The sequence below is a fragment of the Helianthus annuus genome, chromosome 15 (genome assembly GCF_002127325.2).
Source record: "Helianthus annuus cultivar XRQ/B chromosome 15, HanXRQr2.0-SUNRISE, whole genome shotgun sequence".
Lineage (NCBI taxonomy): Eukaryota > Viridiplantae > Streptophyta > Magnoliopsida > Asterales > Asteraceae > Helianthus > Helianthus annuus.
Window position 1 is genome coordinate 97,173,896 of NC_035447.2, and position 13,116 is coordinate 97,187,011.

General features: G+C 40.4%; 1 non-coding gene across 1 annotated transcript; it reads right to left on the reverse strand.

Annotated features, from left to right (window-relative positions):
* Positions 1–12,557: 12,557 nt before the first annotated feature.
* On the reverse strand, positions 12,558–12,663 carry LOC118487846. Its single transcript, XR_004882789.1, has one exon. It is a non-coding gene; the product is annotated as a small nucleolar RNA R71 (small nucleolar RNA).
* Between the last annotated feature and the right edge of the window lie 453 nt (positions 12,664–13,116).

The following is a 13,116-nucleotide window of genomic DNA, read 5'->3' on the forward strand; positions in this document are numbered from 1 at the left end:
AAGATATTATAAATGAAATATGGGTTTCTATCCCATTTGTTGAATATGAAAAGTTTGGTGTTTTGAAAACTCTGAATTAAATTCCTAACTACGGTCCTGATGTTTTGTTCCGCGGCCAAATTATTAAACACTTGTATCACTTGACTGGTTCGCGGCTCCCACCCCCGGGATGGGGTCGGGGGTTGCGACACCAATAATCTACAGTACGGTGGAAACAGCTTCTTTAAAACGGTGGCATAACCTCCTTCATAGCTCATTCTCTGAAGTGTTGCAAGTACTCTGCTTTGCTCGAACGAAGTCAAAAAGTCCGGTTGATCTCCAAACTTTAGCACCTCCCGAATAATGGCTTTTGTAACAATAATTTCCTTTTTCTATACTGTAGGTTCAATGGCTCCAGCTCCATTAGCGCCCCTTCTGTTCACTTTTGCAGTGTTCCAAAAAGTGTTGACGCATTCGTTACAAATCACTGGTTCCATCCTCAACGCGTGAGTAATCGGACAGTTGTTTAAACCAGTCATTAGTGAGCCAAATATCTCCGCATATTCGGCTGGAGGGTCTGAAAGATATCCAGCCTGGTTGTGAAAGAGCTTCACTTCCAGCTGTCGTTGATTTTCCACCATAGCTTGCACCATAATCTGCACAAAGCATCCAAGTGTTAAGCCTTTTTAACAACATTAACCTTCATTTGAAAAGTCGACGATTCAACAAGGTCAACACGTCAATGGTTTAAATGCCGGTCAACAAGCCAAAACAGGGGTTCAAAGGCAGTCCAAGTCAACAGGTCAAAGTGAGGGTTCAGGTCAAGTGAGGGTCCAAGTCAACAGTTCAACATCCAGGATGATCAGGGTTCATCTCAGATGGACTTCAACCATCTCAGATGAACAGACTTCAATCCGAGATGATTCGAGATGCAAGGTCCTTGTCCGAGATGATTCGAGATGAACGTCCTTTGTCCAAGATGGTCCGAGATGGGACAATCTTTGTCCGGGATGATGTACCTTCAATCCGAGATGGTTGTTTGAGAGAGAAACCACAAGTGATTTGAGACGCTTTCTGATCAGACTTGGTTCGAGATGTGTGTCTCGAACCATGTCTGATGGTTCTTATATATCCCATCTCGAATGGGCCTATGGGCCAGGCCTATCTCGGATGACTAAACTGAGATGAACAGGCCTGTCTTTTCTTTGTTTAACCAAGTGGGCCCCATCCAAGATAGTGGGCTAGGCCAGATCATTATTTTAATAAGAGTAAACTACCATTTTGGTCCCTGAGGTTTGGTCACGTTTGCCACTTTAGTCCAAAACTCAAACCTTTTGCATCTGGGTCCCTGTGGTTTCAGATTTATTGCCATTTTGATCCAAATATGAAATCAGCTAATATTTGTCTTATAAAATCCTACAATTTTGTGCTTTTCCTCAGGGACAAATCAGGTCATATTTTTCTTATAAAATTTGGTATTTATTTATAAAAAAAGAAATGACCATTTGCCCTTGTGAAAAAGGACAAAATAGCAGGATTTTATAAGACAAATATGATCTGATTTCATTTTTGGACCAAAATGGCAATGAAACTGAAACCACAGGGACCCAGATGCAAAATGTTTGAGTTTTGGACTAAAGTGGCAAAAGTGACCAAACCACAGGGACCAAAATGGCAGTTTACTCTTTTAATAATATACTTTCAAGACAGAACATACCTTTTTCAAAGTCAACGGATCAACCCACCGAGAAACTATTTGTTATCAATATAATAATAATAATAATAAAATACTAACACAGGGGTATTTTGGGAAGACTTCCATGGGATCAAATCGTTCTTGAACTGAAAGGAACATTTTTCAGCTCACGCTTACTTAGACTGGTCCACGCGATTGTTAATATAATTGTCCTCTTAAATCTAACGCTCAACCTTCAACTTTCAACCTTGTGATATGCTCAGCTTAGGGTATAATTATACTGTCACATCCGTGTGTCCCATTCCAAGGCATACCCCCGCAATCAAGGCAAGCACAACTGTTCATCGTAGCAGGCGAGTATACCGAGTCCATCCTTTGTTTTTACAACGCCAGACTTTTTGGTAAACAGGTCAGTACTTTCGTACAGCAGAGTGACCAGAGAAGTCTGACGAGCGTTCGGCTGATACCTTTAATGGTACGAATTTGGCTTTTAGGAGCTCACGGAATTCTCCTTTTATGAGATTTTCTTCCGTTTAAGGTTTTGGCCCTCTTTGCGGCTCTTTTTAAAGATATCTTGACAGTGCCTAGGTCTGCATATAATCTGGATACAACAGAAGGGTAGTCCTGATATCTCGGATGTCTCATCAGTATAAAGATCTGAAACTTCAGATGTTGGCTATCTATCAACGCAGGATTTAAGACCATGAAATCATACGCAGTTGGTCTATTACCCACGTGATGTCCAGTCCATTAGATTTATATCACTTGGTATCTCTTTGCTTTTCAAGCGTTAGACCTATCAACACATCACAGTGGATCCTAGCCTTTTCAGCTTCGAAACCTTACATGTGTTAATCAAATTCTTTAGCATGAAAATTTATTTCACTTCCCAGCAACTATTTCTCCCCATAAATTTGTGTAAAAGTAGAATACTTTATGCCCAAATTTATCAGATGAGATACCGTTATTCTTAAAACCCCTTTTTTAATGCTCAGTCGATGATGCGCATCATTTTTAAAAGGTCCACAAGCACATTGAATCTCGAGATGCTGACAGGCTTTGTAAAAAGATCCGTTGTATTAGCATCAGTGTGGATTTATTCAAGTTTAATCAAGCCTCTGTCAAAGTAATCTCGAATGAAGTGCACCTTGATATCAATGTGATTGGTTTTAGAGTGAAAGACAGGGTTTTTAGTGATCTGGATAGCGGCATCATTATCACAATAAATAGTAGTATCTAGATAAGTTAAAGCGTAGTCCTCTAGTTGATGTTGCATCCAAAGAACCTGGGAGCAGCAGGTAGATGTTGCAACATACTCTGCTTCCGCTGTGGAAAGAGATACAGTTTGCTGCTTCTTGTACTGCCATGAGATAAGTCTATCTCCCAAGAATTGGCATCCAGCTGGTGTAGATTTTCTATCCCTGTCTGTCCCTCTAAAGTTGTTGTCTGAAAAAGCAAACAGATCAAAGTTCGAATCTCTGGGATACCAGAGTCCGAGTTTAGGAGCTCCCTTTAGATATCTAAAAATTCTTTTAACAAAAGTTAGATGAGAGAGTTTAGGATTAGCCTGATAACAAGCACATTGATAGACGGCAAACATAATGTCTGGTCGGCTTGCAGTTAAGTACATCAGTGAACCGATCATAGATCGATACAAAGTTTGGTTAATGTTGGTGCATAATGTCTAAAGCCTGCGTCTTAGTTGTAGTTGATAAATGTATAGGGTTTGTTTTGGTTAAATATGTGTTGTACAGGGGTTAAAAGTGTAATTGTATGTTTTTCATGTTAAGGTTTCGCTTGAATGGACATATGCCATACAGGCGGAACCACTTGATAAGGTTTCGCTTGTATGGTCATGACCATTCAAGCGGAACTACCTCAACTATAAATACCCCTAGTGTTTTCTCATTTTGTACATCGATGTCACTAGTGTAGCCGACCTGCTGACCTTGTATTTTCTGAAAGTTGAATGAGAAAACGTTGTTAAAGTGTATCTCTTCTGTTTCTACTCATTTCTTCTACGGTTTTTACTTTGATTCATGCCAAATATGTATTTCCGCTACATATTCGGTAGGTGCTAGCTCCGATTGTCTCAAACGAAGGACAAACTCGATCCTACAATTGGTATCAGAGCCAGTTGTGAGGTAGTTGACCAGAATCAAGGCATTTTTCAAGCACTTTGTGAGTTTCTGACAGTTTTACCGGTCAAAATGGACTAAGAATTGGACATACTGTGTAAAAGTACCTAATAACAAACCCTTGAAAAGATCAAACCTTAAATCAGCTTAAAAGTAACCTAAAATGGCTCGAGAATAGGTTCCGCTTGTGTGTCACCCTAGAGGTTCCGCTTATTTGGACCTGGTATTCAGAGGTTTCGCTTATAGTGTTCCGCTTCAAGTGCCATTTTCAGAAGGTTTCGCTTGTGAGGTTCCACTTATTGTGACATTTCAGAAGGTTTCGCTCAAAGGTTCCGCTTCGAATGTATTTGCTGAGGTTTCGCTTGAAGGGTTTTGCTTGTTAGTCTTGCAGATTTCGCTTATAGGTTCCGCTTCAAAAGTCAGTGTTGTGGTTTCGCTTGAAGGGTATCGTTGTGTAGTTTCTCTTGGTTGTACATCTTCTGGTTTCGCTTATTGGGTATTACTGAGTGGTTTCACTTGTATGTACACTTGGTGTTTGGTTTCGCTTATTTGTCCTGTGTTAGTGAAAAATCTGTGTTTTTGAGCAGTTAGTCCGTTTTGTACGCGATCAAGTATTGAAAACTTATTCATTGTTCGAGATTTGTTACTAAAAATGGATAGTCAAGATTTCTATAACATGTTTGCGGGAAGTGATGCGGCTATTCAAAGTCCAGCTAGTATCATGCAGAATGTCAACTTAGAAAATGAATTGGGAACAATGCAAAATCCACCCAAACTGATGAGCTTAGATGAATATTCTGGATGGTCCGGAAGGTTTAAAAACTGGGTTCAGGCCAACCATTTCGAGTGTTGGATGAAGATCGAAAAGAAATACGTACCTCTAGTTGATGGGCTCAGGATGGTTAAACATATTGGAAGCTTTACAGATACTGAACAGACAGATTTTAAAGCTGAAAAGAAAATGGTGAGCATCTTGCAACAAGCCATTAAAGAAGACATCCTCGTATTGCTACAACATGACGAAAGTTCTCAGTCAATCTGGCAAGCGCTAGAACTGAAGTTTAAAGGAAGTGCTTCTATGATCAAGAGCAAAAAGGCGCTTATCAAGAAAGAGTTCGATATTTTTACTGGGATCAAAGGAGAGTCAACGAAACAGTTAATCGAAAGATATTGTCACCTTGTAGTTGAAATGAAAAGATTAGAAATTGAAAAAACAAATGAAGAATGGATTGATAAACTTTGTGATGCACTTCCGTATGACGAACTTATCTTATGATGCTGAAAAACAGTTCTGATTTTGTGAATTACAATCTGAGTGCATTTATTGAAAAGATCGAAGCTCACGAGCTTGAGTTGTTGAAGATAAAGAAGATGAATTCTGCTAGCATGCAACAAGACGTATCTTTATACTACAAAGGCAGTCCTTCAGTTGCAAATCTTCAAAGTCCAAAGATACATACAGGATTCAGTGCTGATAACACTTCAAATGCTGCATCAAGATCTCATCAATCAAGCAGTTCTACACCTTTCGCGAGTTTTGAACCGAATGTCAAAGTTTAGGAACAGTCTTCGCCTCAAAGCTCTACCGGATCTAATCATCAGGCGTATGTTTCTGGAGTACAGTGTAATATCGCAGTGAACATCAAAAATGGAAACGAGATAACGGAAACTGCTGCGAAGCAACATATTGCACTACTCGCTTCCGTTCTCGAGGCATATGAAGGTCTAGTTGCGGGGAAAATTGGAAATCCAGACATGACAAAGGAGGACTATGACCAAATAGACCCCGAGGAGCTTGAACTGATTGACATTAAATGGGGTATGGCAAGTCTAGTTCGTCGTGCTCAAAGGTTCATGGAAATCACGGGAAGAAACAGTTTATCAGGTCCGGATCAGAAGTTGGGATTTGATAAGTCGAAAGTAACGTGTTTCAAGTGTAAAGAACGTGGTCATTTTAAACGAGAGTGTCCAAACCGTGAAGTCAACAATCACCAAAACCCTTTAACCAATGATTACTATCGACAGGCAATCTACCATCGACCGAACCAACAACAAACTGTTCAAAGGCCACAGATAGAAAACAAACCTGAAAAGGCATTGATTGTAAACCAAGATGATGAACAGGTAGCTGCAGGTTTTAGCTGGGATAAATATATCCCTGGTAGAGATGATCAGGCCATGATGGCAGAGGTTGTTGAGATTTCTGAGGTAGTTTCTGAACCGGAGGTTGTTGATGAAGTTGTTTCTGAAGTTGTTGAAGAGATTCCTACGGAAAATGTTATAGATGTTGAGGAGATAGCAGCTGAAGTATACTACTATCAATCACAACAGGAGGAGTTAGTTTATACTATGATATCAGTTATGCCTCCTAATGTGTTTGATTCTTTTGCAGGTTATTTCAAGGAACCAAGAACCGGATCTTGTCCTAGATTCGAGGAGAAGAAAGAAGCTGTCGAAGAAGTGATTGACGTGTCTAAAGAGATGACCGGAGAAGTTCTGAAAGACATTGCAGACAAAGCTCTAATGGGAAAGCTTAAAGAGGTAGATTCAGAACCCAAGGAGTCACAGTCTGTCGATAAGGTGTCGGTTAACAGAGAGGAAACTGGAGTTCAGGAGGTCGAATCTGTCAAACAGTTTGTGTCTGAGTCAAAGCATGTCGGTAAAACTGATTGTGATGAAAAGATTGATGAAAAAGTTGTTCCAATCTCCGAAACGCCATGCCAACGTTGTTTACAACCGTGCGTGGAGTGTCTTGAAAAGGACACTAAGTATCGGGAATTGAAACATCATACAGATATGATTAAGTTTGATCTTGAACAATTAAAAGAAGCTTATGATACCTTTGCCAGATCAATTAAGATGATTCAAAAAGAAAGCGTTGAAAATGATAAAGCTACTAAATTGGCACAAGCTACACTGTTTGATAAACAAAGAGAAGTCAATTATCATCTTGATACAATTGCGTCACTAAGAAAAGAACTTGAATTGGCCAAGATAGAGAATGACAGGATTGATAAAAAGTTAATGAGCTATGTGGCTTCGTCTTATGTTTTGGAACAAATCGTCCCTCAACAGCCACATGCTACACCTGTTTTCAAGAGCGTTCCACCCCCAATGTGGAATCACTACACTCAGAAGTATCCAGATGGGGTGGAAGCTGCTTTAAATCTTAAGCTGAAAACAATTGAGAGTGATTTACCTGACAGCATTGATATCACTTTCACTGCATCTGACACTGATAACGAATCTCAGGTTATCAAAAATGTTGTTGATCAGGTGTTGGATGATGAAAGTGAGAAATCTGAAAAGGCTCATTCTGAGAAGGCTGTCAGTGATTCTGAAGACGAAGGAAATTTTTTAGATCGAAATGTACCGAAATCGGAAAAGAGTACGAATGATGATCCGATCATAGTGGTATACACTATGGTTGGAACTGACAAACTTTATTCCGACTTCGAGTACCCGCTTCAGAATGTCAAGATCGAAAATGTTGAGAAAGTGTTTAAACTGGTTGAATTGAATGTTAACAAAATCAATAACAATGAATTCTTTTCGAAACTGAAAAAATCATTTGGTACTTCACGTCCAACAAGTTCGGAAAAGAAAGATGGGGTTGGTAAAGGTCAAAACAAGAAAAATCAGTTTAAAAACAAAGGTATTGGGTTTGAAAAGAAAATGGCTAAACAAGTGTTTAAGCCAAAAGAAAAGATAAATGATGTTTTTTGTTGCTGGTCCTAGTACTGATATTGAAAAGGAATATATTTTTTGTCAAAAATCTGTGGACGATTTCAATACAGCATAGAAGCTTAAAGAAGAAACGGTCAATACTACTTTTGTCGAGTATGATAAAAGAGTGTGCTATCGCTGCAATGAGATTGGACACATGGCAAAACAATGTCAAAAAGTGTTTAAGAAACATGTTGTTGAAAAACCAGTTCAAAAACAAATGGTTGAGAAACCAAAGGTTGAAAAACCAAATGTTCAAAAACAATTGGTTCAAAAATCTCGACCTAAATCACCAGTTGTCTCAAAAGGTAAAAAGGAAATGGTTTCTCCGATCTGTATTCTGAAAAGAGGTGAATCGTTGAAGTCGGAGGATAAGCCGAAATCGATTTTCGGGATTGGCGAATCCTCTAAGACTAGCAAGACTTCAAAGTTTTACCCCAAGACGAAAATTTTTGAAAATCAGTCGTGGATCGCGAAATCGAAACCGTCGGTTGAGGTCAAGAAAATGGAGAACGCTTTGAAAAATGATTCAAATCTTTTTAAAGATGATGTGGTTGATTTTGAAAATGAAGTTGATAAGTTTCTTGATGAATTTCCTCCAATAACCAACAAAGTTAAAACAGTTGTGAAAGAAGAGATTTCAAATGTCACATTCGATTTTCCTAAAACAAATGAAAAGTGTGATGTAGTGTTCGGGACTGTGTCGGAAGTAAAGAAATCATGGGCTTCATTGTTTGAGTAATTTGTTTTTTGTTGATTGTAGGGGCTGCCCAAGTCAATTCTATCAAGATGGATTATGGACAGTGGAGCATCACGACATATGACTGGGACTTTAGCTCTTCTTTATGATGTTAAGTCAATCAATGGAAGCTATGTTGGGTTCGCAGGGAATCAAGGAGGAAGAATAGTCGGTCAAGGAACGCTTACAAACGGAGTGATCTCATTTGACAAAGTGAACTACATCGTAGAGTTAACGAACAACTTACTGAGTATATCACAGATTTGTGATAAAGATTTTAGTGTGCATTTTACTAAATTTGAATGTTTAGTGTTGAAACCAGGGTTTAAAATCCCTGATGAGTTGGTGTTGTTGCGCGCTCCGTGAGTAAATGATCTTTATATTTTGGACATGAGTGCCGCAATGCCAACAACTCATCAAAAACAGTGTTTTGTCATCAAGTCTAAAGCTACTGAAAAGGAGTCTGTAATGTGGCACCGGAAAACGGGTCACATTCACGTGCGAAAAATGAATTTTTTGGTGCATAACGATTTAGTTGATGGTGTTAATGTAAAAAACTTTCATTTGACTGATGATTGTATTGCTTGTAAAAAGGGGAAGCAGACTCGAAAGTCACATCCACCGAAGATGCTCAACTCTATCAGGTTACCTCTTGAGAGATTGCACATGGATCTCTTCGGGCCTGTCAACGTCAAGAGCATTAGCAGGGATTTATATTGTTTGGTGGTGACAGACGACTATACGAGGTTTTCGTGGGTTGTATGCTTAGAATGAAAAGATCAAACATTCGAGTCATTGATGATGCTTTTTAAGAAGATGGAAACGGTGTACAAACTGCCAATCCGGAGGATTCGGAGCGACAACGGAACGGAATCCAAGAACAACAAGATGTACGATTTCTGCAACGAGAAGGGAATCCTTCATGAATTCAGTGCACCACACACACCACAGCAAAATGGCGTAGCTGAACGAAAGAATTGGACCCTGATCGAGACAGCCCGTACGATGTTAGCCGATTCCAAGCTACCAATCTACTTCTGGAGTGAAGCAGTTTCAGCAGCCTGTTACACTTTGAATAGAGTTCTCACTGTCAAGAAATACAAGAAGACTTGCTTTGAGCTGCTGCACCGTTACAAGCCAAATCTTGAGTTTTTAGAACCTTTTGGCTCACCTTGCACGTTTATAGATGAAAATGGTAAATTTGGAGCAAAAGCTAATGAGGGTTTCTTTGTAGGTTACGCAAGCCCACTGAAGAGGGTGTTCGTACCATGTCTGGGGAAGGTGATTCAAGTCCAACACGTGGATTGTCAGAAGCACACTCCATCGCACAACTTCCCGGACAAAGATTCCTATTCGATTACGACAAACTCTGGGAGTCGTTTCAACTGCCTGTCGAGCCGAGTGATGAGGAACTAGCTTTTCTGTACCAGTATCAGCAATATACTTCACAAGAGCCTGTGTCTAGTCCGCTAGAAGTTTTTCAACCCACCGTGGGTACTCACGACAATGAAGCAGGACCAAGTCGAACTACTCATGAACCACCAGAGGAACCAGCTCCGTCATTTGATGTTTCTGACGACTCAGAGGAGGAACCCGCTCCTACCTTTGACGAGGAGCCAAATGATAATTCAGAGGATGCTGTGGATCAAGCCGTTGATCTCGATATTTTGAATTTGGAATTGGAAGTAGTTGTGCCTGACACGGTTATGCCACGGACGTTGTCTTACTGACGGGTGGTCCTTTGGACAACCCTTAAGTGTGTTAAAACATGAAATAATCCTCTATTTAGCCGTGTAATTATCTTGAATTAGATAAATACGATGCTTATGTTTCAGGTGCAAATTAGGAGATAAGCGATGGATAAAAGGCAGCTTATGGATGCTTATGGATGCTTTGGTGAAAACGGGTCGAGAGAAGAACACAAGACAAAACAAAGAAGTGAAGATAGCTTGGTACCGTAAATTACGGTACTACCGTAATTTACGGTGACCCATTTTCCCATTTATCTTGCACCGTAAATCAGGCTTGATCCACCGTAACACTTTGATGACCACCGTAAATTACGGTGGAGCCGTAATTTACGGTGGTGCCTGAACGTGAAAAGTGTAACTGCCACAATATACTCGTTTTTGGGTGTGTCTTTTGGTATTATCTCATCATTGACGGTTCTTGGAGACTTTGGGAGCGAATTGGGAGTACTTGCTTGGTTTGTGAACGATTCTAAACATTCGGTTTGTGTTTTTAATTCGTATGAACACTAGATTAATGTTGATGATGATTCACCGAGCCATGTCCGGCTAAACTCGTCGGTGATCATCCTAGGTGAATGTTTCTAAGACTTTTGTGTGTTAATTTCTGCATTTCTAGAATGATATTTTGCGTTGCTTGAATGTCATGGTGTATGTTTGATTGTTTGTAGTGCGTTAATCTATATCACAATTTCTAGTCTTGATCGTACGTTCTTGGTGCCGTTGGCAACCGAGATATCACGGGAAGGGTTGGGGTTGGTTATTGGTTAATAGGTCATCGGGAAACAACCTCGCATTATCTAATCCGAGTACTTTGTTCCCTTTTATCACTTCAATCACACATACACGAGTTATGTCTATGTAACTCTTTCTAGTGAAATTGCACACAACTGTTTAAAGAAACTGAAACCTAGGGTGATCATTGTTCTCTCCTAATTGTTTACAACTTTCTTTGATTTGAATTAGTTCTTAATTTAGTTTTCTAAACAACATATCACAATCTTGAATTTTAATTTTCTGCAAGTTAGTTTAATTTTAGTATAAATCCAAAGCTACATAATCAACACATTTTCCACATACTCCCTGAGTTCGATACCCTACTACCGCTAACTACAGTTGTTTAGGGATTAAATTTGCGTGACCCACGACATCACGTCAAATTTTGGCGCCGTTGCCGGGGAGTAGTGCGCAACGTGTGTTAATTTCATAGTTTTGTTTGTTATTTTCGGGTTTACGCTGGTTGTGTTTAGTGTGCAGGTACTTGAGGTGCATGCGTACTAGGAGCTCTTACAAGCTATCACCATTGGCGTTTGATCCGGAAATTGAGCGAACTTTGCGAGCAAACAGAATTTTGCTAAGGGAAAATACAATCAATAGTTCACCAACAACACCGGTTACACCAATTCGATACATGGATCCACCACCACCACCACCCACTACGGGTGAATTTACCTCATCATTCATACCAACATCCACTCAACCTTCACCTAACACTACCATTCCACCAAATACTACCGAACCCACCATACCTCAACAGGTTACACCAACCAACACCACACAACCCATTACTACCCAAGAAGAACCAACCGTCACCTTTAACCCTTCCACTACTATACCACCATTATCCCATTTTTTCCCGGGTGCGGGTCCATCATATTCGGGCCATACTATGGCACCAATTTCGTCTATTGTCCATGCTACACCGTATCGACCACCAAATCAATCGGGTTTCCAATACTCGACTATTCCATTTGGGCAATCATCGGGAATTCAAGGAGATGGGTATGATGAAGGATTTGAAGACTTTGAGGGGTATGAAGATGATGGGTACGGTTATGGAGATTATGGTGATCAAGGGGATTGTGGGTATGTTCAGAGTCAATCTCAAGGGATGGCGAGTGTTGGTGGAATTCAACATCAACAACTTATACCACAACACATTCGGCCAAGACCACAAGGGCCACCAATGCCACAACCGATTCCATTGCAACAGGTCCGGCCACAACATGTACACCAACAACCATTTCAAAGACCGCCTCAGCGCCCACCGATGCGACCACAACAGTTTCAACAACCGATCGCACCACAAGGGCAAGTACAAAGACCGAATGGGCCGATTATTCCGAGAGGTAGGTATGGTGTGCCACGAAGACATCTTAGAGAACAAGCAAGGGGAATAGAGGCACATTTCAGGCCAATCATTACTCAAAACCCCTCACCGGTGGTTATCCCTCACAACAACCAAGGGAGAACTTTTGAAGTAAGAACAAACTCGTTGCAAAGTTTACCGAAGTATAAAGGGTTAGCAACGGAGGAGCCGTACTTTCATCTAGAGGCCTATGACTCAATTTGCAACACTTTTGGGAGTCAAGGTTTTTCGGCCGATGAAGTCAAGTTAGTCTTATTTCAGTTTTCGTTGGAAGAGAAAGCTAAGAAATGGTTCTATACATTACCTTCAGCATCAATTTATACATGGGGGGAGATGCAACAAACCTTTTTGGATGAATTCTACACCGCCCAAAAGACTAATGATGCGCGGAAGGGGTTGAGAAGCTTTCAACAACAACACGGTGAGATGTTCCATGAGGCGTTCGAGCGTTTTAACATGATGATTAAAAATTGCCCTCATCATGGGATTGAGTTATGGGAGTTAATGAACGCTTTTCATGAGGGGTTAAGTGCCGAAGATGCACGGGATTTAATGTCTATCACCGGAGGGACATTTGGAACGAATTATGAGAATGAAGATTGGGAGTTTTTGGAGAGTATGGCAACTACATCAAAAAGGAAAGCCCAAGCTTCGAGGAGAGCTCGACCAACAACTAACCGACCACAAGTGCATGCCATAGATGAAGGTAATGTTCAAAGTACTAACCAAATTTATGATGTGTGTGCTTTGTGTAATGAAATAGGTCACGCGGCTGAAAATTGCCAAGGGATGTTGGAAGGGCAATATGAGGAAGTTCATGCGATCCAAGGTCAAGGCCAAGGAGGAGGTGGTAGGAACTACAACAACATGAATTCTAATACCTACCACCCCGGGTTGAGGAATCACCCGAACTTTAGATATGGGAACCCGTCAAATCAAGC